Consider the following 27,176-nt stretch of genomic DNA (forward strand, 5'->3'; position numbering starts at 1 on the left):
GGAGTTATAAAATCTTTGATTTAAAAAATGTAAAAATAGATCTTTAGTGCTTAAAAAATGAGTCCAAAATCTGTTATTGTGTATCCAGACTTGAACTGAGATAGGTCTGACTCCAAAGTCCGTAGTATTCCACTGAAGTATGACCTTTTGTTAATTATTGATTGATTCATTGACCGATAAATTATATCATCTACTTGATAAGATTTTTGTTTGTTTTTTGTTCTTAGTGTCTACCATGGATCACTTTTAAAAGCAGGGAATGCAACAAGAAAATAACAGAAAGTTCAATGCTCTCATGGAGATAGTATTCTTATGGGAATAGGTTGAACTACCAGGAAGCAAATTAATTATGGTGAAAACTGAGAAAATAAACATGGGGACATGATAAGCAGAAACTGAGGAGTCAGGGGGGGCCTTGCAGGGAAGGTGACCTGTAAGCTAAGACCAGGATGATGAAGCCAATCAGCTCTGCAGAAACCTGGAGGGAGAGAATCTTAGACACTGGGAACAGTGAGTGCAAAAGCCTTGAGGCAAGAATGTACTTGGACAGAAAGAAGGCAGATCTTGCTAGAATGTAATGATGGAGGTAGAGTGGCAGGATGTAAAGTCTGAGAGCTAGGCTGGGCCAAATTATAGGAGACTTTGTAGACCTGGGTAAAGAGCGGGGAGAAGAAGAGAATGGCAGCCATGATATTGATGATGGTGGTGATGCTAACTCTACCAGAAACAAATGCAATGTGTATACCTGATATATGCTGGCATTTTGCTAAGTCTTTTAATGCATTGTTTTCACTCATCATTCTCAAAAAGCATGGTAAGAAGAGAGTCATCTCCATTTTACATAAGTTATACTGAGGCTCAGAGATGTTAGCTAACTGTCCCGAGGTCACACAGATAAATGAGGGTCAGAGAAGACGTTTGAATCCATGTGATTCCTTTACCATAACTGCTGCCCCAGCTGCTTTCCAAGGGGAAATTCTGTTGCAGAACACGGTGTACCTTCATCATTCACCAATATTTTGTCATTGAAGGAAACAGACAGAAGTTTATTTTGCTCACCAAATGTTTCTTGCATGTGTTTTACTCTTACTGTGGTGGGTAATAATTTTTAAGGATTTGGTATTCTTTATATCTCTGGGACTCTAAGAATACCACCTTCATGATTTCATGAATATCCCCCACCTCTCAAGTTGTCATTCTGGGTCACCAGCCTTGAGGATACTTTCAGTGTGCACCTTATGTTCTTAGGACAAAATATCTCAATCTCACTGCCAAAGCCAGCTTGCATGACTCAAAGGCTGTCGTAGGGTTAAACTGTCAGTCACTGAGCAGGCTGTTCTAAATAAACAGGCAAGATCTTGTTATTTTGACATGCAGTTACAGAACAGATCTGGAAGCCCCAGAAGCACAAATGAAATGTCAAGGAGTGCAGGTATATGTCATTGTCCACGAAAACCCATCAGCAACTGATGGCTGATGAGAAAACATCAGATTTACATTTACACCACCAGGTAGTAAACAGTATTGACAGGTAAAATGTTTCTTGTGTTCTGTCCCCTGGGAGGGTTTGAAGAAAGACAAATCATACCTTTTCTGTGTTTATTTTTTAAGAAGTTTCAAGCATGGGTCAGAGACAGGAAAAGCTCTGAAAGAAGACTCTGCCCTTTCACAGAAACACATCCCATTGAGAGGGACTGTGAAGGGATGAGGACAAGAAAAACTCTTACCATCCCCATCCTCATATACATTCGAGTTCTGCTAGTTATCGCTGGGAAACAGGCTCAGGAGCCGGGAGCTTGCCCAAGGCGCTCTTGCTGGCTAGCAGCAGAATGAGGATTCTCACTTGGACAGTCTGCTCCTGGAATCTGCAGAAACACTCTCCACATGAAGAGGGAACCGTAGCACACATACCTCCTTTGGGGGAAAAATTATCTCCCTGAAATATATGAGTTGGCCAGGTTGAATATCACAGCCAATGAATTGTACTCCTGAGACCCAAAGGAGTAATTGCTAACCCCTTTATTTAAAAAATTCTCTACTCAGGGTGCTTTGACATACTTTAACATTTATCTCATTGCATAAAAGTGATTGGTATACATATTTCTTTCTCTCACTCTTTTCCTCAACTGGAATGTCACTTCAGAAGATGCAGTGATTTCTATTTTATAATGTTTATCTGTATCAAAGAGCCTGGAAAGTTATAAATAAGTAAATGATTGAAGAAATTAATAACACAAGCTGGAAATAACCTAACAAATGATATTTTGGAAGCTTTTTTCAGCCACAAAGTTGTGGCTTGGGCACTTCTCAATTCCTTGAGAAAAATATTGTTCAACCTTTCAGTTGCCCTGGAGGGAAAGGCCAGTTTGGCATCATTCACCTTTCAGGTAAGTTTGGAAATATGTTTCAGGTATTATGATTTATGGTAAAGTTTTCAGCATAATAAGGGAGAGAAAGAGCTACTTCTTTCTCAGATTTCCAAAATAGTTCATTTTCGGGTTGAAAAGGATAGGTGGATTGTATATAGTCTTTCTCATCCTCCTTTAAGCAGGTGTACATATTTATTTATCTTTCTTGGAGATACTTTAGCTCATCTCTGTAGGTGCCCACCTATCTGCAAAGCAACCAGGTAAGGATTTTCAGGAGAATCTTGGCCTGAGGTCACCAATATGATGTTCGATTAGCTTTCCATTGATTGTCTGATGGGCCAGGATGTGTGGGAGTGTCACCCTAAATGAGCAGTCCACGTATCAGTCTTGAAATGAAATCATTTTGTGCCTGTGGAAAGGACTAAGAAAACACAGCCTATGTCTCTCCTGTTAATGTAAAGCTTTATCGCCATCTTTTAATGGGCTAAGCTCCTCAGTGACATCTGTGCAATTAACCTATTGTAGTTCTACTGGGGTCCTAATGGGTTATTGACTAGAAGGTTAGCAGAGAAGCAGTGGTAATAACATCAGATTAAAAATATGAATTCAAAATTTGTACCTTCCAATCATATATTCTGACAAAACTCAAGCTCCTAGAATTCAGACCCAATTAACATATAACGAATATCAATTCTATTACAGGCACCATCCTAGGCTGTTTATTTCATCTTTACCTGAAAGGCAAATACTATTTCTTCTATTTTACAGATGCAGAAATGGGGACTCAGCAAGATTAAATGGTCAAAACAGAATATAATTCAGTTTTCTGGACATTTATTCTACTGGTCTTTCTATTAGGCCAAAGATGATTAGTAGCAGTTGATAACTACAATCTTTGTACTGGAAATCATGACATTTTTTAAAAGTCTGTTATAATCATACATTAAAGGGGAACTTCTGGCAATAGATCAATAGTTGGACAGCATAAACCTGTACCTGAAAAATGAGTATGAATCGCACGTCTGATTACGATCCTGGTTTCATATCTCACAAAGAGCCCTCAGATCCTTTCAGATCTCTTATAATTGCTACAGTCATATCTTGACAAGATTACTTCATTTGTTTTCTAACTAGGATGCCCAGTTCTGCTTTTCCACTTACTCCAAGACCTTCTCTTTTCTATAGCTGGAGGTAATGTTATAAAAATGGTGTTCCAATAATTTCATTGCTTTTGAAATGAGTCAACAAATATTTAAGACATCCCCCAAATCTGTTTTTAGTTCTCTAGCGTCACCTGAAGCCATTCCTCTTATACTCTTTTACTGACCTTCTAATAGACATCTCAAAGAAAAAGAAATGTCCAGAAGGACTCTTGACAACTGTTTCAGTTATTTAGTGCTCCATAATAAGTCATTCCAAAAGTCAGTGTCTTAGAACAATCACAACATCTATTTTGCCATAAGCATGTTCTCTGGACAGGGCTGGGCAGGTACAGCTTGTCTCTGCTCTACTGAGTATCAGCTAAGCAGGTTCAAAGTCATCTCCTGGCTGCTGGCTGGGGACTGAGACATTAGCTGGGACTGTCAGGGAGACCACCTACAGGTCTTCTCTTCATGAAGTCTGCACTCCCTCATACCATGGTAGCTGGGTTCTAGGGGGAAAGCAACGGAATACCAAGTGGGAGCTGTACTCCCATGTATGTCCTAGCCCTTAAACTCGGGCATTCTGTTGGCTGAGGCAACCTAAAGCCCTGCACAATTTTGATGAGAGGAGAAACAGACTCCATTTTTTGAAGGGACAGAATGGCAATATTTTAGAAGAACATATAAGACTGAAAATCTTACTGTGGCCCTTTCAGTGGACAAAGCTAAGGCATATGTGTGTTTGTATACCTAGATAGATAGATGTTCAGGGGTGTATGACGGGTGCCTATATAGATCTGTGAGATGCCTACACACAAGAGAAATATATGGAGTGAGAGGGAGATTTATAAATGCATTGACATCTATTATCTCCATTATTAAAATCCATAAATCCATGACATGACATCAACATTTCCATTCAATGATTCTATCCAACAACACACGGTTTATTCTACTTTTCTTTCTTCCCATGCTGGTAAACTCATTCTCTGGCAGTGAAGCCCCTCCTTTCCCCAGTATACATGCTCTTGATTGGTTTCCCTCTCGACATCATCTTTCACTGCTGCCACCGCTGCCTTCCCCGAATGGGCACTTTCCTCAACCTCTCAGCTTTCTCCCCTCTGCTCAGTTCTGCCCGTGTGCAGACACCCCCCTCCCCTTACCAGGTGCATGCTGGGTGAGTGCCCTTCCTCAAGCGCTGAATCCCCACCGCAGTTATCCTGGCTGGGGCTCTGCCCTCCTGACCTGGTTCCCTCACACATGGACACCTTCTCACACCGCTGGGCACTTACCAGCCATGCCAGGCTTCTCATTGCCCACTCCCTCACCCAGCACAGACACATGCTTGTGCTCCAGTGCCCAAAAAGAATGCTCCTCCATGTGGATGCTGTCATTACCTGCTTGGGTTCTGAAACCCTTAGGGGAGCCACGCACAGACGTGGCTGCCCTCCTCACCAGTCGGGCTGATTCTCTGTGTCAGCCCATCCTGTGTGGAAACCCTCCTCAGCCTGTTTGGCTCGGACACGCCACGCAAAGCTGCCATTCCGGGTGGATGACTACTTTGCTTGACTTTACCTAGTGGCTTCAGGACTGAACTGTTCGATATGCTGAAGGGAAAGGGTGTCAGTTGTTTGGAAACCAGATGCTGAAATGGAGCTAGGAATGCAGAAGACTATGTTTGAAGAAACCCGGAAAGTGATGGGACATAATAAGGATTGCTCCCAGCCCATCTGGCAGGGACAGCCAGATGATGCCATTTATAAAAATCTGAGGCAGGTACATATTGAAGAATCTGCTGAACCAGTGAAGTGCAAAGAGTGCCCTTCAGATGAGTACAGCTGACCTTGAACAATACGGCATTGAACATCATGGGCCCACTTATACATGCATCTTTTTCGCACAGGTACATTGGAAAGATCTTGGAGATTTGTGACAATTTGAGGAAAGTCTCAGAAAACCGTGGTAGCCTAGTTGAAAAATTTTTAGAAAGGTATATCATGAATGCATAATATGTATGTGGATATTAGTCTATTTTATCACATAGTATCATAAAATCAACAGTAAGCTATTAGTAGTTAATGCTAATTTTTTTGTTAAGTCAAAAGTTATACCTGGATATTTTACTGGGTGTGTGTGTTGGGGCAGGGGCATCTACCCCTTCTCCACCCTGCCTTGTTCAAGGGTCACCTGCACTGTGTCGGAAAGTGTGACCTCATCTCAAAACTCTAAGGCAGAACTGGAGAAGTTACAGCTGGGGAATGCCAGGGAAGTGTGATCCCCATGGCCTGTCAACGAGTCCTTTCTACAGTGGGATCTGAGAGGTGCATCCTCACATCTGCCACAGGCAGAGTACAGGAAGAGAATGGGGAGGAGTTTCCACTAACTTCTGATCCATGCAAAGTAAATATTAACGGAAACACACAGACACCTCCTGAGTAACTCAATCCCTCAACCCCCAGAAATGCAAGGTTGCGATTGTCTGTTCTTAACCGCCACTGTCTGTCAACATCACCCTGGACGACAGGCAAAAATACAGATCCCAGTCGATGCATCATCAGTCTAGAATTGGAAACCCTGAGAATGGGTCTCAGGAACCTACATTTTTAACAAATAACTGAAGTCATTCAAACCATTTTAAATTCTGCCTTCAGATCTCTCATCCATTCAAATAATACTTCTTATAAGCCTATTTTTATCACCATGGTCTGTTCACTGATCTCACACTTCAGTCCAGCCCATAACTCTGGCAACTGTAACTATTGTTTTGCTGAGCCCAACATCTTGTCCTCTTACTGTAAATCTATTTTGCTCTGGGGCGCACTTTTATAGATCAAGATCTCTTGCTGTGTTATTGAAAAATATAGGTTGAACTGTAGAGAGCAATTGTTTCCTGCAAAGTTGAGCCTAGTGAGATGGATATTCTTAGGTTATACATGTTATAACATACCTTGAATGTTAAGTTCTCCTCAGTAAGATTTTTTTATGTGTCTGACCTGACTTACCAACAAGAAGCATTAGGCATTAGGAAAACATGCAATACGTGAATTAGAGGCAAAAGCTAGCAGCGGCTGATGTTTGCATAAGTGGCACTTCAGCCATCTGATTTTAGCCTGTTTCCTTGTCTTCTGGTTTTCTTTGACTTGCTGTCTTCACTCTGAACCTTGTCTCTCTCTCTTCTGAAGGTTTTCTTTGCTTTGAAACATAGTTCCTCATCTTTGACTGCAACACTACATTTTTTTACTGTGATTTATTTTTCCCTAGCTGTACACATAAACAATTACTCATATACAATGAGTAAATAAGCAATTTAAATATACACAATTGTTAAATAAACAGAGTGCCCCCATTGTCTGGGCTAGAAAACTTGATCCATTGGGGTGGCTGATCCTGACAAGGAAAGGTAGTTGTTGAATGCCCAATACACAAAGAGTTTGTCAAGGTCACAGGTAATCCAGTTGTCACAGACTGTTAACGACACAGTTTATACTATTTGATAGAGTTTGGCAGCAGAGTTAGGGTAGTTGACAAGTTATATTCCAACACTGGCACATGGCAGCATGGGAATACCAAGAAATGTGGCATGAAAGGACCATGTATTGAGAGTTTGGGGTCAAGATTCAGTCCTATTAGCTTGGAGAAAGGCAGGACTTGGGCAGAATTGAGAGTCCAATTCAAAATAATTGTTTGTCACAATATTTATCTGGCTCTCAAAGAGTATTCTGTAAGAAGCAGATAGGAAAGAGGGAAAATGTGAGTATCACCACCTGTGGAACATCTATGTTGCGTTAGGTGTTCCCCTCTCTGCCCACAAGATTTCTCCCAACTTCCTTTATTCCCACTTCATCCATTCCATTCTTTGGAAAGCTTTATCTTCTATAGGGCAAGGATAGAGTTAAGACAGTGAAGTAGGCTGATAACCTGGCTCACAAGAGGGAGAAATGGCAGTTCAAAGTCCTGTGTCTTTTACGAAATTTGTCCTACCCAACTCATACTTCTTCTGGAGTTCCACAGGGGCACGGAGATACCAACATCTTTGGAAGGTTTAATAGGATCAGTACAGTATCAGGGGAAAGGAAGTGTGGGATGGGCAGCATGAAACTGATTTTCATTTAGGATGTCTCAAAAAAGATTAGAACACCTCTGAGTTATCAAGGGCAGGCAATTAGAAGGAACTTTGTAACAGAAAATAGTGATAAAGAAAACTTACTGCCTAGAGTTTCTTTTATGTTTCAGATTTCTCAGCAGGAGATGGCGAGACTGAAATTTGAGGTCCTAGTTTACCTTGACTGACATCTATCCTCTGCTTGACATGTACTTCCATGAGATCATTTAGCCCCAACAACAGCCCTGCAAAGCCATTGTATGAGTTTCCTGTGGCTGCCATAACAAATTGCCATAAAATCAGTGACATAAAACAACACACATTCATCCTCTTACAGGTCTGGAGGTCAGAAGTCCAAAATCAGTTTCAGTGGGTTGAAATGAAGTTTGAGTGGGATCATGTTCCCTCCTAAGGCTTTAGGAGGTAATCTGTTTCTTTGTCTTTTCAAGATGCCAGACATTCTTTACATTCCTGGGCTTCTGTCCTCTTCCTTCATCTTCAAACCAGCAGTGTAACTTCTTCCTTCAGTGATCACCATGCCTTCTTCTCTTCTAGTAAAATCTCCTGTTTCTCTATTATAAAGACAACTGTGATTAGAATCAAAGCCTACCTGGATAATCCATGAGAACCCCCTTCTTTTAAGAGTCTTAATCACATCTGCAAATTTTATTTTGCAGTATAAAATAACATTCACAGGTCCCTGGGATTAGAACTCAGAAAACTTTGGAAGCCATTGTTCAGCTTACCAAAACCACATTTCTCTGCATTTCTCTTGCATCACATGCAAGCAGAGAATGACATAAGATTCATATTTTCCTTCAGTTTACAATTGTCCTCTTTTACCGACAGTGGCTCTACTGCCTCGGTCCTAGGACATGTACCAACACTCCCAGACACAGGGATTCTACTGGAATCCTTCCACCAGGATTCCACAGTGCACAGAGCCCACAGAGGCAAGATAGCAGCTATGGATGCCAGTGATTAAATGAAAAAGCACTTCATTAAGAGAAAATAAGTCAGGGATTGGCATACATCCTCCACATTCAGTTATACAGAGAGTGAGAGACAACTATTTAACTCCTCCAAGACTCACTTTCCTCATGTTCAAAATGGGGAAATTATATGTGCCTGAAAACCTCCCAAGGATATTGGAAAGATTAGATGAGGAAGAAAGAAAAAAAGCTATCTGAACAGGACAGCATGATGATCAGGTACAATTTTTGAGGTCTATGGATCTGTATCCAAACAGCACCAAGGGAAATGGAATTTTCATGTTTCTGATACAGACACATCATCTCTTAATTCTTAATTTTCAGTGGATTGTATAAAATGTTTGACAAATTTTAACTTTTATCTGAAGCTGCGGGTGTTATTAGCAAACCTTTTTAGTAGATAGCAAGAAATAGATTTTGGTCTTCTGATCATTATAGCCAAAATAATTTTGCCTTCCAATATTGGAAAAAAGAACTAAATTAAAAAGCCTCTTAGAAAGAAAACTGATTTTTTTTAATGAAACAGTTGGACTATTATGTTGATCACTTTCCAATCTGATTTTATTTTCCTATCTTTTTGGTTCATCCATGTTGATGTCTTATTCCTTACATGAGCATAACATAATCCTTCAGACCACAAGAAAATTCCAGTGGCCAGATGCATTCTGAATAATTGCTATTCAACTGATATAAATCTGTTTGCAACTCCAGCAGCGTAAAGCAGTAAGATTGGAACTGACCTCAAGAGTTGCTGTAACTCCAGCTGGAAAATATTTTCCCAGCCTGGGGCAAAATACCTTTGAAACTGAAATCAGTCAAAGGGAGAAGTAAAGTGGGAGAAACCCATTTATTGTTTACAAGCAGTTGTCCACTTCTGCTCAACCGTGTCTCTCACAACCTGGCTGTAAATTAGGGACCCCACCCAACCTCTCTGGTCCGGATATGCCCTCATTACCCCTTGTAATTACCTGTTGATATGGAGATGGACTACTTCTCTCCAGCTCTTGGAAACACTGATATGGAGATGCACAAAGTCCAGATGAGAAATTTCGGAAATATTGTAATTTCACCCACAGTAGCCAACCTCAAGTGTGGTAAAATAGAAAGATCACTGGATGGGGAACTGGAAAACCATTTTCTAATTCATTCTGACAATCTTGCTTTTCTCCACTTCTACTTTGTCTCTGTCATTATTTCACACATTTGCATCCCAAAATGACCACTACAAATAGATGCTTAATTATCTCTCCTTTGGAAATTGGTTATGATATCTTAACTAGTCAACTCTCTGTCAGTAGTGTAATCTTAGCTGTGTGCTTCTGGACAATCTACTTTAAGACTCTGATTACTAAAAATAAGGACAATATCAGCCCATGGGGGTTGTTATAGAGATTAAATGATAGATATACAGTTCTTATCACAGAGACTGGAACAGAGTTGGCTCCTAGGAAATACTTAGCAGATATCAAGGGACTTTGCTCTGTCTCAGGTCCAATTCATATGAAATATCACTGTCAAATTAATTATTAAAAAATTAAGCTCTGATCATGTTACTTATTCAAAGCTATTCACTGCTTTTTCGTTAACTGTCTTGTGACTCAACCTGTCCCTATTCCTCATCTGCCTTTCCAGTCCTCTCCCTCAACAATGGGCAGTTTTACTTGGTACAGTCTAACGAGTCTCTAACAATTTGTGGACTCTTTTCCTTTACTTTTATTTGTTTTCCTGCTCCATGAATGCCCAAACCCTATCAGCCAATGAACTGTGTTATTTCTAGGTCAAGGAAATTGCTAAGTGTGTATTCTTTCATTCTCTGCAGCCTCTTGAAACACAAAACTTCTTCAATCTAATAAAAAGTATTTCCAAAAAACAAGAAACAAAAAAATGGTAGCCAATTTCATACTTATTGGTGAAATCCCTTGGGGAAAACTATATGGCAGTTTCTTTTAAAGCTGAATATCTTTGTGCTCTTTTACTCAATCAATTCCACTCCTAGGCATTTATCCAATGCAATAGTATTCTCATGTTTACTACTAGTACTGATAGTTCAGTATTATTAGTAAGAGCAACTCTGGAAGCAACTTAGATGCACATTGAAAGTAGAATGCATAAATGATCGTTATAAATTCACATACCAGAACACTACCCTGCCACAAAAATGAACAAATGAATAAACAACAACAAAAAACTACAACTAAACAAAATGGCCTGGATGAATCTAACAGACTTAATATTGAACAAAACCAACCAGACTTTTACATTCCATTTACATAACCTTTAACAGTCAAAGGTAATCAACAAAGTAGAAGTCAAGATAGTAATCATTGTTGGGGTAATGGAAAGAGATCATGAAAGGGTTTCTGCAATGTTGGTAGTGAGCTTTTTCTTTTTAAAGCTAGTGATATGATTATATTTACCTTGTGAAAAATGATTAATCTCTGAGTGTATAAGTTACATACTTTGTCAAATATACATCACAACTCAATACTGTATTAATCAGCTTGGGCTGCCATAACAAACTGCCATAGACTGCGTGGCCTGAATAACAGAAAAACATTTCTCAAGGGTCTAGAGGCTGGCAATTCCAAGATCAAGTTTTCCAGGAAGGGAGGCTTCCTTCTGAGGCTGCTGCTTCTGTCTTCTGATGGCTGCTACCTTCCCATGTGCTCACATGACGTCTTGTGTTTGGGTGGGCAGGCAGCGGAAAGAGACCAAGCAAACTCTGGGGTCTTTTTCTTATAAGGACACTGATCCCATCAGGACAGCCCATCTTCTTAGAAACCCCATCTTCCTGACTGCATGTAAGCCTAATCATCTCCCCCTGGCCCCATCTCCAAATACCATCACACTAGGGGCTAGGGCTACGACATCTGAATTTTGGAAGGATGCACTTCAGTCCGTAGCAAATACCGTGTTGTAAAAGTCACTATAAACTTTAGTCCTTTGCACTCTTCTCCTTGCTCCACCCTCAAAGTGCCCAGTTATTTCTTAGAGCACAAGAAAATAATGGAAAGTTTTGCAATACTCCGACAGTCCTTCCTCATACCCCATTGGCAAGCCTTCGGTTTCCAGAGCAAATCTTCCTGCTTGCGCCATATGGCTACAGGGAGATAATCCACAAAATCACTGTTGCAGCTTTTGATACCCACTTATCTTTCCTATATGACCTTATTAACATGGTTGGTCCACTTCCAATGACCAACCCTATCTCACATTTTTGTTAGCAAACTCCCTAGAATTCTACCTGCGTTTCCACCTGGAGGTGATGACTCACTTCCACGTGAGACTTGTCAATTCTCTCATCCAAGTCCACATCAATGTGTGAAATAATCCTCCAGCCACAGAACGGAGGATTTGGAACCTTCTAAATGAAAAACTGCAAACTGCTGTACAATCAAATCGGTACCAGGCCAAGGCAAATTAAAGCTTGCTTTCCCACCTCCTTGACTCCACAATTCACCTCTTGGGTGATTTCCTTCAAAGTTTACCCTCTATTCAGATTTTTTTCTCTTGAATATCTGGTATCTAGTTTTCTAATTCCCTTTGGCCAATGTTACTCAGAGCCAAACATACCAGGTATTCAAGGTCATACATATTATAATGGCAATTAATATTGTTCCATGCCACTCCCGTTTTTAATATCTTCTCAAGTCTTTTTTTATGCATTTCTTAGAATTTCTCAAAGGATAGTTAGAACTTTTTAAGGATCTGAATCATTTAAATTAAAGAGGAGAAAGAAAGGACTAGTAAGATCAGATTAAAGATAGGAAAATACTAATTTTTCAAAGTTAAAATGAGGGTAAATCAAAGAAAGGCAACTGTGGATGGCAAGAATACACAAATTTAGATGTTATTCTACTCCCCAGGTCTGCAGAATGGGAGTGTGCCAGTGCTGGGGCAGGAAGTGATGGAGGGAATTATTTGTGGGAGCTCCTCTGAGCTGTAATATTCTCTGAGTCCCTGAATCTAGATGCAAAAGAATTGTGGGTGCAAGATGTCTTATTCTCCCAGCACAGAGCCATTTTAGTAGCCAGATTTGGATGTGAATGGCCTTGGAGTCTATAAGGTTTATTGCAGTCATTTTAAGATTAATTAAACTGCTATCATCCAACTAATGGTTTAGCAAATAGTTTAGATACTTTGAAATGGGAAGGTGTTATTTAACAATGAAATTGCTTCCTTAAGTTCTATTTAATGGCATCTTATAGACAAAAGGTATCATTAAAGAATTCCTTTTATTCTTTGGAGAGGTTAATGGATTATACTCTGCCTAGTTTCTAAATGTCATGGTCATAACAAAACCCATTAAAGGGATTGCTTTATAACAATTATTTCTCAATGAAAATAATAGATACAAGGTAAAATAATGGCAACGCTTAAGGCTAATCAATATTGTGGAAGATGGAAGAAATTTATCGGAAGCCATCTTCCTCATCTTTATTTATTTCTCCCTCCATCTCTTCTTTTTCTTCTCCTCCTTCTAGTCCTTCCCTCTCATGAATCAACCGTCTTTTGTTAATGCTAAAATCAACAAAACTCTGGCAAATGGGGTAGATTTGCTATGGTAATTCTGTCTGGTTTTTGGTGCTAACAGTCTTGCAATTAGCACTCAAATGAGTCAAAATATCAGTAAAAAAGACCCATTATCATCGCCCTCCTCAACATCCTTGTCATCATCAACCCTAATCTGGCCAGAATGATGTAAAACCGATTGTGGGTGAGAAAATTGGCACAACTTTGATGAAAATCCTTTTGGAGATATATATTAATAAAATGATATAAGTTTAATAAATTTAGACTCAGCCACTACATTTCTGAAACTCTACCTGAAAGAAATAATCCTAAATATGGAACTACCATTACATTCAAAAAGATTTAATGTAGTTATTCATAATACTAACAAACTGGAAACAACTTAAATGACCAAAAAAATTGGAATGATTAAACAAATTACTGTATATATACTCAATGGAACATTATACAAGATTCAAACTAAATGCTTATGGAGAAGAGTCATAGATTATATTATACCATTTCCTTTAATAAGGAGAACAGCAGGGTAACTACTGTATATAAAATATGATTATAATCATGTTAAAATTGTTCAGGAAAATGAATTTTAAGTAAATGTGTTACCATTATAGAATTTAAACTGTGAGAGATTTTTCCTACTCCACTCATATATTTCTGCTTTCCAAATTTTATTTGATGCTTCTGAATTGATTTTTGTAATGAAATAAAAATAAACTTATTTTTGGATGACATTATTTTGGAAATTTTGGAGGCCCATTTTATCAGTTCACCTAAATTTACATATCGTGCTGTGAACAAACTAATGTGCCAGGCACTCTGCTAACACACATGAGAAGCAGATGTTAGGGACACCGTCCCTGTCCTCAACCACTTGAGGCAAAGCCAGGAGGGTGACCAGATGTGAACCCAGTTTGGTATAAAGTGATGTCAATTTTGACCCAGTTAGGTATAAATTGATGTCAGTTCTGAAAAGCCCACAGGATAAATGCACACTGAATTCCTTGACAGCACAGAGAAGGGAAATGTTAGTTCTACGAAGTGGCCTAGGAAATGGAAAAAGTAGTAAAATCTGAGATAGCGTTTGTATGAGGGGTCCTACTTCCTCTGACGTGATTTGGGAGTGTCTGGTCTGGAGGAAGGCGCTTCATAGGCAAAGGCTCAGGCAAGATTAGGGGCCTCCACTCAGGGAAAACAGGATGGATTGGTTTGAAGGGGGATATTCTCAGGAACAGCTATTCTCAGTGACAGCTGGAGATTTTGTGAGTGTGCATATGCATGCATGCGCGCACACACACACACACACACGCACACACGCGCACACACACACACACACACACACATATAAATACACCATCCCACAGTAGTGTCGATTTGGCTTACGAACACAAAGAGACTACTTTAAGTGGAAAGGGCATGAAGATTAGCTTCCTGTGTAATGTACACCATCCATAGTTCACTCTAAGGTAGCTGTGTCATCAGCTACTTAGATTTCTTTCCTATTGGGCCATTGGGAAGACTGAGAGGGACGGCCTGTGGAATGGGACACAGGAGCCATGAAGAGGACTCTGCTCTGGCCAGGTAGATGTATGTGAATGTATTGTTGGGTAGAAATTGCATTAAGGCTGTGTTAACAGGAAGCTGATTTACCTGAGAAGAGGCCCATATTGTCTGTGCCCCTACCTATTTCTTGCTACATGGAACGTAGACATGTTAACAGGAACTCTGGCATGCATTTTGGACCATGAAGTAATCTTAAGAAAGGCGACCTGGATGAGGGTCAACAAGGAAAGGCATGAAAGCTATGACACCAGCCTTAAGATGCCAGATTTATTTGTGGAAGAGAAAAAGTGCCCTTCAGAAGCCCCTGTTATTTCAGTGCCCCGTGTAGATGAAGTTAATCCCAATAAACAAAAACTAGTATTTATTGAGCTATGGTTTGTTTTAGGCACAGTAATACACACACACACACACACACACATATGCATATACATATATATATATTACTTATATATATTTAAATCTTCATAGTAATATATATATAATATGTATCATATATATTTAAACCTTCATAATAATAATTATTGTAGTAACACAGTGATGTATACATTAATTCTGTTATTTTATAGAGTAGAAAATAGAGGATTAGAGAGGCTAAATAATGTATGCAAGATCAAATAGCATGTAAGCAGTGTGAACAAAACCAAACCCCCATCTTGGTGTCACCAAAGCTGGTCTTTGTGCAATCTATATGCTCTTTCTGTTTCCACATGCACTATTCATGCTCTATTTTTTGTTTCACATCTTTAGCTCTATTTCGAGACTGAATCCAGCTGTCTTTTCCCTTTGTAATTAGGTTTAAGTTCATTTTTAATTAAATAATAATAATAATACTACAAGCATAAAATATCCCACCTTCTAGTCAGAGATTGCTACTCAGATTTGGTGAAATTAAGTCACATGGCTACTTCCAATTTCAAAAAGGGCAGGAAAGGGCATGTCTTGTAGATATCTGGGAACACAGGAGGGAAAAAAATGTTTACCCTAAGGACTAGGCAAGACTTTTCTCTCTCTGAACAGCAATTTCAGTGAATGTCTCTTCTTTACTATCATCAGTTATTCTATTTCCAATCCAATAGGTAAACTATGATATCTCACTATCATTTTTTAGTGTTTTTCATTTATTTGATAATTATTAAGGTGGAATATTACATCATGTCTTTGAAAGTCATTTATATTTTACTTTCAGGGATGTAATCTTTCATATCCTTTAGCTATTTTTTACCCTCTTCTCTCTACAACATGGCTGTTAAGAATATAGGCTCTGAAGTCAGATTCTCTAAGTTTGAATCCTTATTTGGGCACTAGCTGTATAATATTTAGTAAATTTCTTACATTCACTGTTCCTTATATTTAAATACATAATACTAAGCATTCCTTTCCTAGATTCCACATCATGATTGTGGATCCGCAGGAGCCCTTATCATCCGGACAAGAACTACCCACCACTGAGGCCTCACCTCCACTCGTTATCTGAGAGTCACCACGGATTACGTCCTGTTCTCTGCAAGAAGCCCAAGATGGCTTGGCTTTCTGTCATCGTTGAGCCCAGTCCCCATATGGCGCATTGCGGAGTGGGGCATATCACCTTGCCTTCACTGCACTTCCCTCTCTTCTGACTGATTTCCCTTCCCATCACTCATCACCCACTGGCAAGCCATATATTTGACTTATTTGTTGGTCTTTCTCCAGTAAACCATAAGCCCCATTAAGAGAGAGATTTCTGTGTATTTGGGTCTTCACTGTTTCCAGGTGGCCTACAGAAGTACCAGGTTCATAGTAGAGTCCATAAATATTTGCTGGCTGGTGAATAAATCAATTAATGAATTCATTTGCTTTTCATGTTGTTTTTGATGTGGTCTAGTTTATATTTTTATATTGCATTGACATTTTAATGAAGTCAGGTTTATTTCAAACTGTTACAAAAATACACTGTGAATATTTTTCTTTGGGTTTTCTTCATGTTTATATGGATGGCCTGTGAACCTTGCTTTAGACCTTAGGGGATCTGTAGGGTGGATCTGTTATTGATTACATCTTTCATGATCTGGTAGGACAGGAGAAGGACATTGAATGATGGTCAATTCCACAAGGGTATCTCACTTTGCTCAATAGAGTCTTTTAATTTATCATCATTGTTGCTGTCAATAAGACAGAAACACAACAAGTGTTGTCTACTTCTAGATATGTGCTTGTCTTAGTCTTTTTATAGGAACGTGTATTCAGTGTTTTGCATAACTCCTAGACATACTGGAGCTCTTAGCTGTATCTAATCCCGTTGGGAGTTTCTTATCCAATTCAGTGTCCTTCCTATAAAAGAGAAATGTTGGAAGAAGCTACACTTCCTATAGACTTTCTGTTTGATGTGTCTATGAATGAACTTCCAGACTGAAAAAAAGAGCACAGTTTCATAATTTCAGGAATGAAGAAGGTTTTGATTATCTGGCCAGTCTGTTTAGTTTCAGACAAGAAATACCTGCCCTTTCTTCTTTCTCAGGCTTTCTTCCTGAGTCTCTGGTTGCCACCATTCCAGTTCTTGAGTAGTGCAATGGAACGGAGAAAGCAATCCCCTGCAGACAGCACCCCCATGAGCACAGCAGAATGCCCCTTCTCAGCCTCTGCACTGATAAAAAAACTGTTTTGTGAGAGTTACTTAGCCTCTTTAGCTGATCACAAAATTAATATATTAAAAGGATGAGATTCTAAAATTCATTGTCTTTTAACCAAAAACATATATTGAAAATTTACAATGCATTAGCTTGTTCTATGAGGAATTCTTTATTCCAAAGGAGAATGTCAACTCTAAAAATACATTTTTTGTATTTAATATTCTTGTGCCTTACCTTAAAACACAAGAAGTTATAATTCTGCATGTGTGCATGTTTATAACAATATCTCCCCATCTGATATGACAGATTCTAGTCCCTGACTTTTTTGAAGGTGCTGAAAGAAATCAGGTACCAGGCTTGTGCTGATAATCACATTCCTTTGAGTTACCTTGGTGATTTGACTTTTTAAAGTGTATTGTTGAAACAATATGCATTCACTGATTTGAATGACAAATAAATTACCAGTTTGAAGTGTTGAATGTGCTTAAAGAAATTTAATCATGGTGTTTCAGATAAATTATAGTTACAATGTGATTTCTGTTTAAAAAAATAACTCATAATTTCTGTTCGGTTCAACAAATTTGTTGAGTATTTACCCTGTTCTCAATAGTTTGCTTTCTGCGGGAGACAAAGAGGAAGAAGAGAGAGCCCATTACCCTAAGAAACGATGGTTTGGGAGATTCAGACAGGTGACTTTAATGGCTACTCCACTACGGTGTATGTTCTCACAGGGAGAAGAGTGATTCTACAGCAAACTTCTTCAGATCCTGAGGGCTTTTCAGGACTAACCTTTCCTCTTCTGATTTGAATTTTTCATACTTACTGAATTTTCCATATTTTGTTCTGTCCACTTCATATACCAGTTCTCTGTTTGCCTAAGCAAAGTATCTGAAAAAATTCCTGGGCATTGACCTTGGCCTTGGAGGTAGATGGTGAGCAGAGCAGCATGAACTTGCTGTGTCCTCGGCCTTCTGGAGTGAGAAGCTCTTAATGGAACAACAGGGCTAAAGTGTATAATTTCTAGACCTATAGTGATAGTGATGGTGGCAGCTAATTTTTATGACACTTCTATGCCAAAGACTTAGAACAAAGACTTAGGAAAAAGAGACATTAAGCTATTTAAACAATCCATAATGAGGGAAATTCTAGACTAGAGCTTTGGGCACTGAGAGAGTAAACGTAGAAATTTTAAAAGTAATGTCAGCAAAATTTCATGACTGACAGGGTGTGGGGGTCTGAGGGAAGGGGAGATAGATATATGTTGAGGGATTTTGTCTTAATTTCCTTGGCAATTTGGGATCCCATTAACTAAATTAAAGAATATAGGAAAAAAGTGTGGAAAGGTGTGATTTAGGGAAAGTATATGTCATTTCAAACATGATAAATTTGAGCTTTTAGAGGGTTATTTAAATGGCTGCATTAAAGAGAAAGTTCCATTTAGAAAAGGTTAAATCTCAAAGAGGAAATCAAAGTAGGAGATGAGTAAGCAGACCACCTGTTCGTTCGGTTACCATCACAGAGGGGCTTTAAACAGCATATGAACTGGCAATCGCTGTCATTCCACCTATTTTTTTGAAATGCAGACTGGAATGGCCTGAATGTCTATGTTTCCCATAATTTATATGTTGAGACCTAATCATTGTAATGATGTTATTTGAACGTGTGACTTTGGGAGATGATTAGATCGTGAGGGTGGAGGCCCCGTGCATGGGGTAAGGCCCTTATAAAAGATACTTTAAGAGCTCTGCCATCCCTTCCTCCATGGGAGGATGTAGTGAGAAGATGGCTGTCTATGAACCATGAAGTGGGTCCCCACCAGACACTGAGTCTGCTGGTACCTTGATTTTGAACTTCCTGGCCTCAAGAATACAAGAAATAAATGATTATTGTTTAAGCTACTCAGTCTATGCTATTTCTGTTACAATAGTCCAAACAGACTAAGGCAAGGGCTCTTATACCCAGAATAATTCATTGACTTGACTGTAGTTATGTAGCAAGTTAGTAGGAGAGTACAGATCCAGTATTTTTATTATCATTATTATATTACTGCTAATTGTGAAAAAAAGGACCTGAGAAGAGGATGATGAGGATGATGATGGTGGTGGTGATGATGGAGTTGGTGATCATACTGACGGTGATAGATCACATTCATTGAACAATTATGATGTGACAGTACTAAATAAATGTTTCATGTGCATTATCTCATTTTGTAGTCAATACAATGCCAAGTGTACACGGATTTAGTACATATATTTTACAGAAGAGACTGAAATCCAGAGCAGCTAAGAAATGAATCAGCCAGGATGCTAACTAACCTCAATTTGTCTAAAAAAAAAGATGTCATCAGAGCCTCCCCGGCACACTTTCTTGCCTTTCTTCTGTCCATGCATTCATCCATTCATCCATCCAGCCTATTGACTAACCAACCAAAGGATATTTTTAAACTCATTCTCTCTGTTGGTAACTGTTCTCAAAAAAACTCATAGTCTAGTATAGAAAACTGAAAAAATAGAACTTCTTTCATAGTTGGCTAATAAAAGTTGTTAGCTATATCTAAGAAACCCTTTGAATGCCCAGGATGGAATGCGTTGCCTGGGAAAACCTTTTTGCTATTACCGTTATTAGCAGTGAAATGTTATTTTTGTAATGAATTAACATATATGTATTTTAAACAAGAAGACCAATAGGGAGCTTATTGTCAGTGATTCTCCTCTACTAACACATTTGTATCAGGATTTGATAAAGTGGGCAGATCTTCATGGAAAGAGACTTCTAAAGAAGGATTTAATGGTTAAATACTTGTTTTTTATTTTGATGTATTTTTGTATGAAATGTAATGATGTGTATCTCCTTGCTGTGGTTACTGTGATTCTCCCACTCAGTGGGATGGCCTACCATTAGCCATGGGTTCTCAGAAGAACAATGTCTCTGTCTCTCGTGGGGGCCTTCTACTTCAGGGGTGTATGATCATCCCTATTGCGCTAATCATTCTTATGTTCCATCCCTTTCAGGTGCTTTTCTCCTTAGAAGCATTCCCAAAGGTTGGCCCCAGTCTAAATGGTGAAATGCACAGAATGCTGCTAAAGACCCTGGGGAAAGCACGGTCAGGACCCAAAGTGCAATACTCCCCTTGGCATCTCCTAGTACCGTGTGTAGAAATGTGTCCTGCACAGGAAACATGGTCTCTGAGCAGTGAACCCAAAGTTAACGAACAGCCAAAATCTTCCAGGGAGAAGCGCCTTGGTGAATTGCCAGGGGCTGTTAACTTCAGGTCTGGAGTCTGGCTAATATTAAATTCAAGCTGGGAGGCAAACTGAAATCGAGATCCCAAAGGGAAAGTCTGCCGTAGAGAACCAGCAAGCACAAAGCATAGCTCCGGGGAAAGCTCGTCCCATATTATTATGCTAGAGCTCAGTCTCTCTTGAAAAATTTAGATACCTGTCCCCAGGTGATTCCTCTGCTGGGCTTTAGGGACACGGCACTCCACCCAGTCACCTGACTGCACGTTACTTGTTTCTGTGTCCGCGGCACGATCCTTTTGTAACGATCTTGACTCTGTAATCAAAAAACTAGAATATATTCATCAAACAAGAAGTGCTTCGCTAAAAGATCCCCTAGAAGGCAGAGAGAAGGCCTGGTTATGCATGTATTAATTTGAGCCATTTTTGAGCACTTACTCTTTTCCAGGTAGTTCCCACACATGTGATCATGCAATTCTTACTACAGATCTAGATACTAGATATAATTCATCTCATTTTACCTCAAATCCAAGGCTTAGAAGTAGCTTAGGTGACTTCCAACGTGCAGAAATCGGAAGTGGCGAGGCCAAAGTTCAAAGCAGGTCTCGCTTTTTTTTTTATTACGCATTATAAAACTTTTCTGGGGTCAAATTTATTTTACAATGCTTCTCTCAAAGCCATATGAGGCAGAGTTCTGGCCCCTAACAATAACAAAATCAGCAAATAAATAAAACACCTTCTATTTCTCAATGTATTAGAAATCACATTACCTTCTTCGATCACTCATCTTATTTATAACATTTGGGAGAGATTCGTTTTGGTGAAGGCTTGAAATTAAAATAAAAGTAGAATTAGTCCCGAACATTAACAATTTCTCATTGTAGTAAACATACCAAAGTATGCTGCAGGCCCCATGAGGATACTCCAAAGTTTTGAGTAATGATAGCATAGTTAACCTGGTGCTATTACTACCGTTGATAATAACAACTAATGTCTATTATTAATTTACAGTTTAAAACTCTTTTATTTTTATTGCTTCATAAAATCAAGTCAACTCTCAAAGGTCTCCTTTGAAGATGACTCACTTGAACATCTAAATTAGAATAATACATCATCTCAAATGAATTTGGTACATAAATATAAAAATAAATGCATATAGTCTCACATTAAGGGAAATGACGCATCTTAAAGCTCTGTGTAAACTCCAAAGTTTTGCACCAGTGTAGGAACCATTATCAATCTTAGACTAAGTCGAATCTTTTCCTAGGGAAAAGACTTACTCAGCAAAATTTGGATAGGTGGCTGCTTAGCCTCTAGTGACAGGGAATTTCGATACATTATGAAGCAGGTTCCTCCTTCTTTGCCAACATCTCCCAAATAATGAAAGAAATTCCTTCTGCTTCTCCCGAGCCTAAATAGAACCTTGTCCATAAAGCTACAGTTTTCCAGGCATGTTTGCCCCATGGGTCAGTAAAGAAGTATATGGCACCTGGGGATGGGCCGCTCAGGAAGAGAGCAAGCAAGGGCCTGAGCTACAACCATACCAACAAGATAAATCACTTACAAGGAAAGCCATGAGAGGAGCCTTAAAGACAAGAGAAACACCTATTGCATCTCCTGGAAAGTAGACAATTCCTTTGCTCTATGGAAACAGGAGCAAAGACAGGCAAGTGCTTTGTAACTTCTTCATTGCCAGGTTTTGCTTCTTAAACTGTTGGTCTTATCAATTAATTATATGGGTGACCAGACATGCGGCTGCGACCGCTCCCTTAGGAGACCAGATGACAGTGTGTCAGGACAGTCTGTCTTCATTCTTGAGTTCTTTCTCCCACTTCCAAGCATTGTTCCTTTGTTTGTCCTTTCGGAAGCATTGGGAGACAGCTTCTCTTTTACCCTCTCCACCAAGGCTAACTAGGACAGAACAGTAATTTAAATGAATCCTAAAGCCCTATTATACCTAAGGCTTAAAGTGCATTTCTTGTTTTATTATGCACAGCCACTCTGCCCAACAGGCAATGCTCCAGTGGTTAAGCAGTAACTTCCAACGACAGCTTAAAGGCATTAATTTAATACAATATTCTCAATGCAAAATGCCCCGGATTAGTGTGTTAACACCTATCTACTTTTATATCCTCAGAGAAGATGTCACACTTGACCATCCCCTGCCCTTTCTCTTTCAGATTAAATTAGCGATAATCATTTATTATCCACTCTGTTCTGGCTCAGGCTTACTCAGAACCCCAGAATGGATGTAGCTGTCTCCCAGTGTCCAAAAGTGAATTAATTCAATAGCTCCTCCCTCTTGAACCTCACTTTAAAGAATTTTGGAGACTTCTTCCTGGCTAATCCTGCACATGCTATGTTGGCCAAAACCAAGCAAAAACACAATAATATCCATGCTTCAGACCATTTCATGTATTCATTCATTCACTCATTTCACAAATATGTATTGAGTGACAGCAATGTGACAGGAACTATGCCATAATTTAGGGACAACAACAATGAACAAAACAGAAATTCTTTCGCTTATGGAATTTACATTCAATTGGGAGAGGTAAAAAAGTGTAAAAGTTACAAAAGGAAAATATGTATCAGCTTGACATTCACCCATGCCAAGAAAAGAAAACATAAAGCCAGGAAGGACTCAGAAAAGATCTTGTGGAGGGAGGGGGACATGGGGATGACATTTTATAGAAAGTAGCCAGGAGAGGCCTCACTCCTCCACACATGAAGGAAAGAGCAACGCATAACTGGAATTAGCTACCAGGTGTCTTTTCATGGATGCCTGGGAGAGAAGAGAAAAAAGTGAGGACTGGAGTTAGAGGGAAATTATTAAAATAAAACACAAGCAAAAGTCCTTGCTGGTACTTATAAAGATAGTGTGATATGAGCTGAAAGTATGAAATAACTCAAATATCTGCATCTAATCTTAAAAAAGAAAACTCTTAGGCCCTAAGAGCAGTCATTTCAAGTAAAATGAAGTCTCAAAATCCAATATGTGGTCCAATGCAGAGCCACGTTACTGGGACTGATCAACATGCCACCTGGAGACTGCTAGACTGAAGACAGAAGAATTCTTGCTTTTCGTCTCACCAGGACACCAGTTTGTCTGTCTGTGCTAAACATCTATAAAGTCAAACCTGTGAACTTAAACTCTTTTAAGGGAAATCCCTGTTTCTGTGCAAAGGTTGTTGGCAGCTCTAAGCACCACATAGTCTTCCCTTCCCTTCCCATTTAACGCACGTAAGTTCACTTCCCTCCGAGCCCTGGACTTCTGGTGCCCTGGTTTCACACTGAGTGTGGGCTTCATAACGGCCCAGCCTCTATCTCAGGAGCAGCCATTTTTAGCCTCATCCATAGGGCCACCTGGAATGAGGCTGCCATGGAATCTTCTACGACTGTGAGCAACTGCCTGCTGGGGGCAATTGTCTGCTTGCCACTATGTTTGTTTCTGTAGGAGAATCGCTCTCTGCAGAATCCCAAACCAAATCTGCTGGCATGGCTGTGATGCCTGCACCCCTGGGCCCCTAAATGAGGAGAATCGCTCTCTGCAGAATCCCAACCCAAATCTGCTGGCATGGGTGTGGTGCCTGCACCCCTGGGCCCCTAAATGAGGAGAATCGCTCTCTGCAGAATCCCAAACCAAATCTGCTGGCATGGCTGTGATGCCTGCACCCCTGGGCCCCTAAATGAGGAGAATCGCTCTCTGCAGAATCCCAACCCAAATCTGCTGGCATGGGTGTGGTGCCTGCACCCCTGGGCCCCTAAATGAGGAGAATCGCTCTCTGCAGAATCCCAAACCAAATCTGCTGGCATGGCTGTGATGCCTGCACCCCTGGGTCCCTAAATGAGGAGAATCGCTCTCTGCAGAATCCCAAACCAAATCTGCTGGCATGGCTGTGGTGCCTGCACCCCTGGGCCCCTAAATGAGGAGAATCGCTCTCTGCAGAATCCCAAACCAAATCTGCTGGCATGGCTATGATGCCTGCACCCCTGGGCCCCTAAATGAGCATGTCTGTTCCAGTCATTTTCAACCTACCACAGGGAGGATCAATCCCTTCACTGTGCATTCAAGACTCCTCTTCAGGTTTTGAGCATTCCAGACTTCAAGTAACATTTCTGCTACATCCTTTGCAGCAGAACAAGACAGGACCCTGTGTCCCATTCTCATCTGATCTTCTTCTTCACATGCTCCTTTAGGAGGTCCGTGGTCCAGTCGGTTTGACTACTTTTCCTGCTGGTTCCTTTCCTTCTCTATTATGCAAACACGACTGACTGGATCTGAACACAAACTTCCCTATCATTTCTTTTTTTTTTTTGGGATGCACACAGTTGTGTCTATAGCATCCTCTATAGGGTTTCATCACAATGAGAGGTACAAAGTAAATGATTTGTGGGCCTCACAAAAAGCACCGTCCTCCAAAACAATCTGGTCCTCTTTACCCTCCTAGGTAGGATAATCCCACCCTGGTGGCATTCTTCTCTCAGAAGCACCGCAAAACCAGGCCTGTTCTGCTTGGCTCCCCCAGAAGGGTGCTGTTCCCTGTGCCTTCCTTACAGCCTCGGTCGCTGGCATGCTCATTTGAGGCCATAGCAGAGCTGTATCCCAAAGCACCACAGCTGAGATGCTCCCATCGCCCTTGACATGGCTTTGGGGACCTTTGCTCTTCTGGATCTTTCCCCCTCCAAGCAGTGCAAATTGTCTATCACCACTTTATTCAGCTGTTCTGATCTTTTATGGAATTTTTCCCTTTTATTATGATACCTTTAAAGGCCTTACACATATCCTGGGGGTCTGTGTACTGTACTCTGGGATAAAAACCTTCTTCTCTGTATAATTGGGAATGGAGACCTCATCTTCTGATCCAGCGTCAACAGAGACTGCCTATTTCCTAAACTCTCTTCAAGGGTGCACAGCCCAAGTGGATCCCCTTTTTCCTGATGTACTTGCCTAGTCTGGTCCCTGTAATCCCAGCTCTACCTTAGGAAGCCATCCCCTCTTTCTCCACAAACACAATTGCCTTCTCTAAAGTGTCCGTCATTCTCCACCGATCCTACTGTGATATTAAGACAGAAATACAAGTTTTACACCAATTCTATCTATTTGAGAAAACTCAACTCCTAGAAATGGAATAGATGCAACAGGCACAGACCCTTTTAATGTTTTTTTTTTCTCAGTTTTTTAGTTAGTAATTATTTCATTCAGTTCCTCCGTACCTTAGTCTAAAAATATGGCATATCCCTTATACAGTAAAGCCCTCACTCTTTTTGTCTATTCATTAGTAAAGTCTACTTCCCTTTGGCTCATGAGGCTGTATCTTCGTAATCTAATGTCCTTAGTCAGAGCATGTTTCCAGGCTCGTTATGCATGCAAAGCTTAGATCTCTTGCTCTGCAGCTTCTGCTGAACCCAACTGCAATGGTAGTAGTGTTAAGGCACCACCTGGAGCTTTTGTAAACAAACTCAGGATGGGAGCAAAAATCGTTTCATCTGCTAATGCCCAAAACATCTCTTCACTGAGGATTCTTAATTGGGCGCAAGTCTTTTCTCTATCACCTGCTCCCTGACTCAGCCCCCACGATGTAAGTCGGGTCAATGTGAGCAACTGTGCCCTGCATTCTAAGGCCCCTGGACATGCTCAATAAGAGCTGAGGAGGCATCACTCAGCCCCTCACCTTTTTAAAAATAGTTCTGTGCCTGTAACTACCAGTAACTCAGTAGCTGTGATTCACACTCAAAAAGACTTTAGCGATCTGAACTTACTAAAGCTCAGATCCTAAAGCACCTCATCCTGCCTGAACCAAAAAACATCAATCTGCCCGAATTTTATATGCATAATTTGGTTCCCTAATTCTTAAAATTCTGAGCCCATGCACACTTCTCTACTAGCATCCCATGTCCCTCTATTCAACTTAAGACCAATTTGTCAGGAATCAGAAAAGTTAAAATGTTATCTTTATTACTAATAAAGCTGATGGGAACACAGCATAAATCTGCTGCCAACCAGCTTTCAATACATCTTCTATCTGTTAATTTAATTCACCCACCTAGAACCTGGAAAAATCCAGAAGCTACATGATTGAGAACCTGCCTTAAAAAAAGGAGGAGGAAAAGGGAACAATGGTTAATACGATGTGTCTATTTGCCTGGGCCACAGGGCCCGGATATTTGGTCAAGCGTTATTCTGGATGTTCCACGAGGTTGTTTTTGGATGAGATTTACAACAGTATTGGTAGATTTGGAGTAAAACAGACTGCCCTCCTCCAGTGTGCATGGACCTCATCCAATCAGTTAAAGGTTTTCATAGAACAAAAAGATGAACCACCTTAAGCAAGAAGGAATTTTTTTTACTAGAAGATTGCCTTGGACACCATCTGCCACATGGGCTCCTGCTGGGTAACCAGCACACGACCTTTGAACTTGACCTGCAGCTCCTTCCTGCAACTCCGGCCTGCCGGCTCTCTCATCAGATTTGGGGCTCACCAGGCCTCCACAATTGCATGAGCTAATTCCTTTACATAAATCTCTTTTTCTATATACACACATCCTAATGCTTCTGTTTCTCTGGAGAACACTGACTGACAGGGGACCTGGAATGAGATGTTGCTGTACAACTAAGTTCTCTTTCCAAAC

The sequence above is a fragment of the Manis javanica genome, chromosome 5 (assembly GCF_040802235.1).
Source record: "Manis javanica isolate MJ-LG chromosome 5, MJ_LKY, whole genome shotgun sequence".
Taxonomy (NCBI): Eukaryota; Metazoa; Chordata; class Mammalia; order Pholidota; family Manidae; genus Manis; species Manis javanica.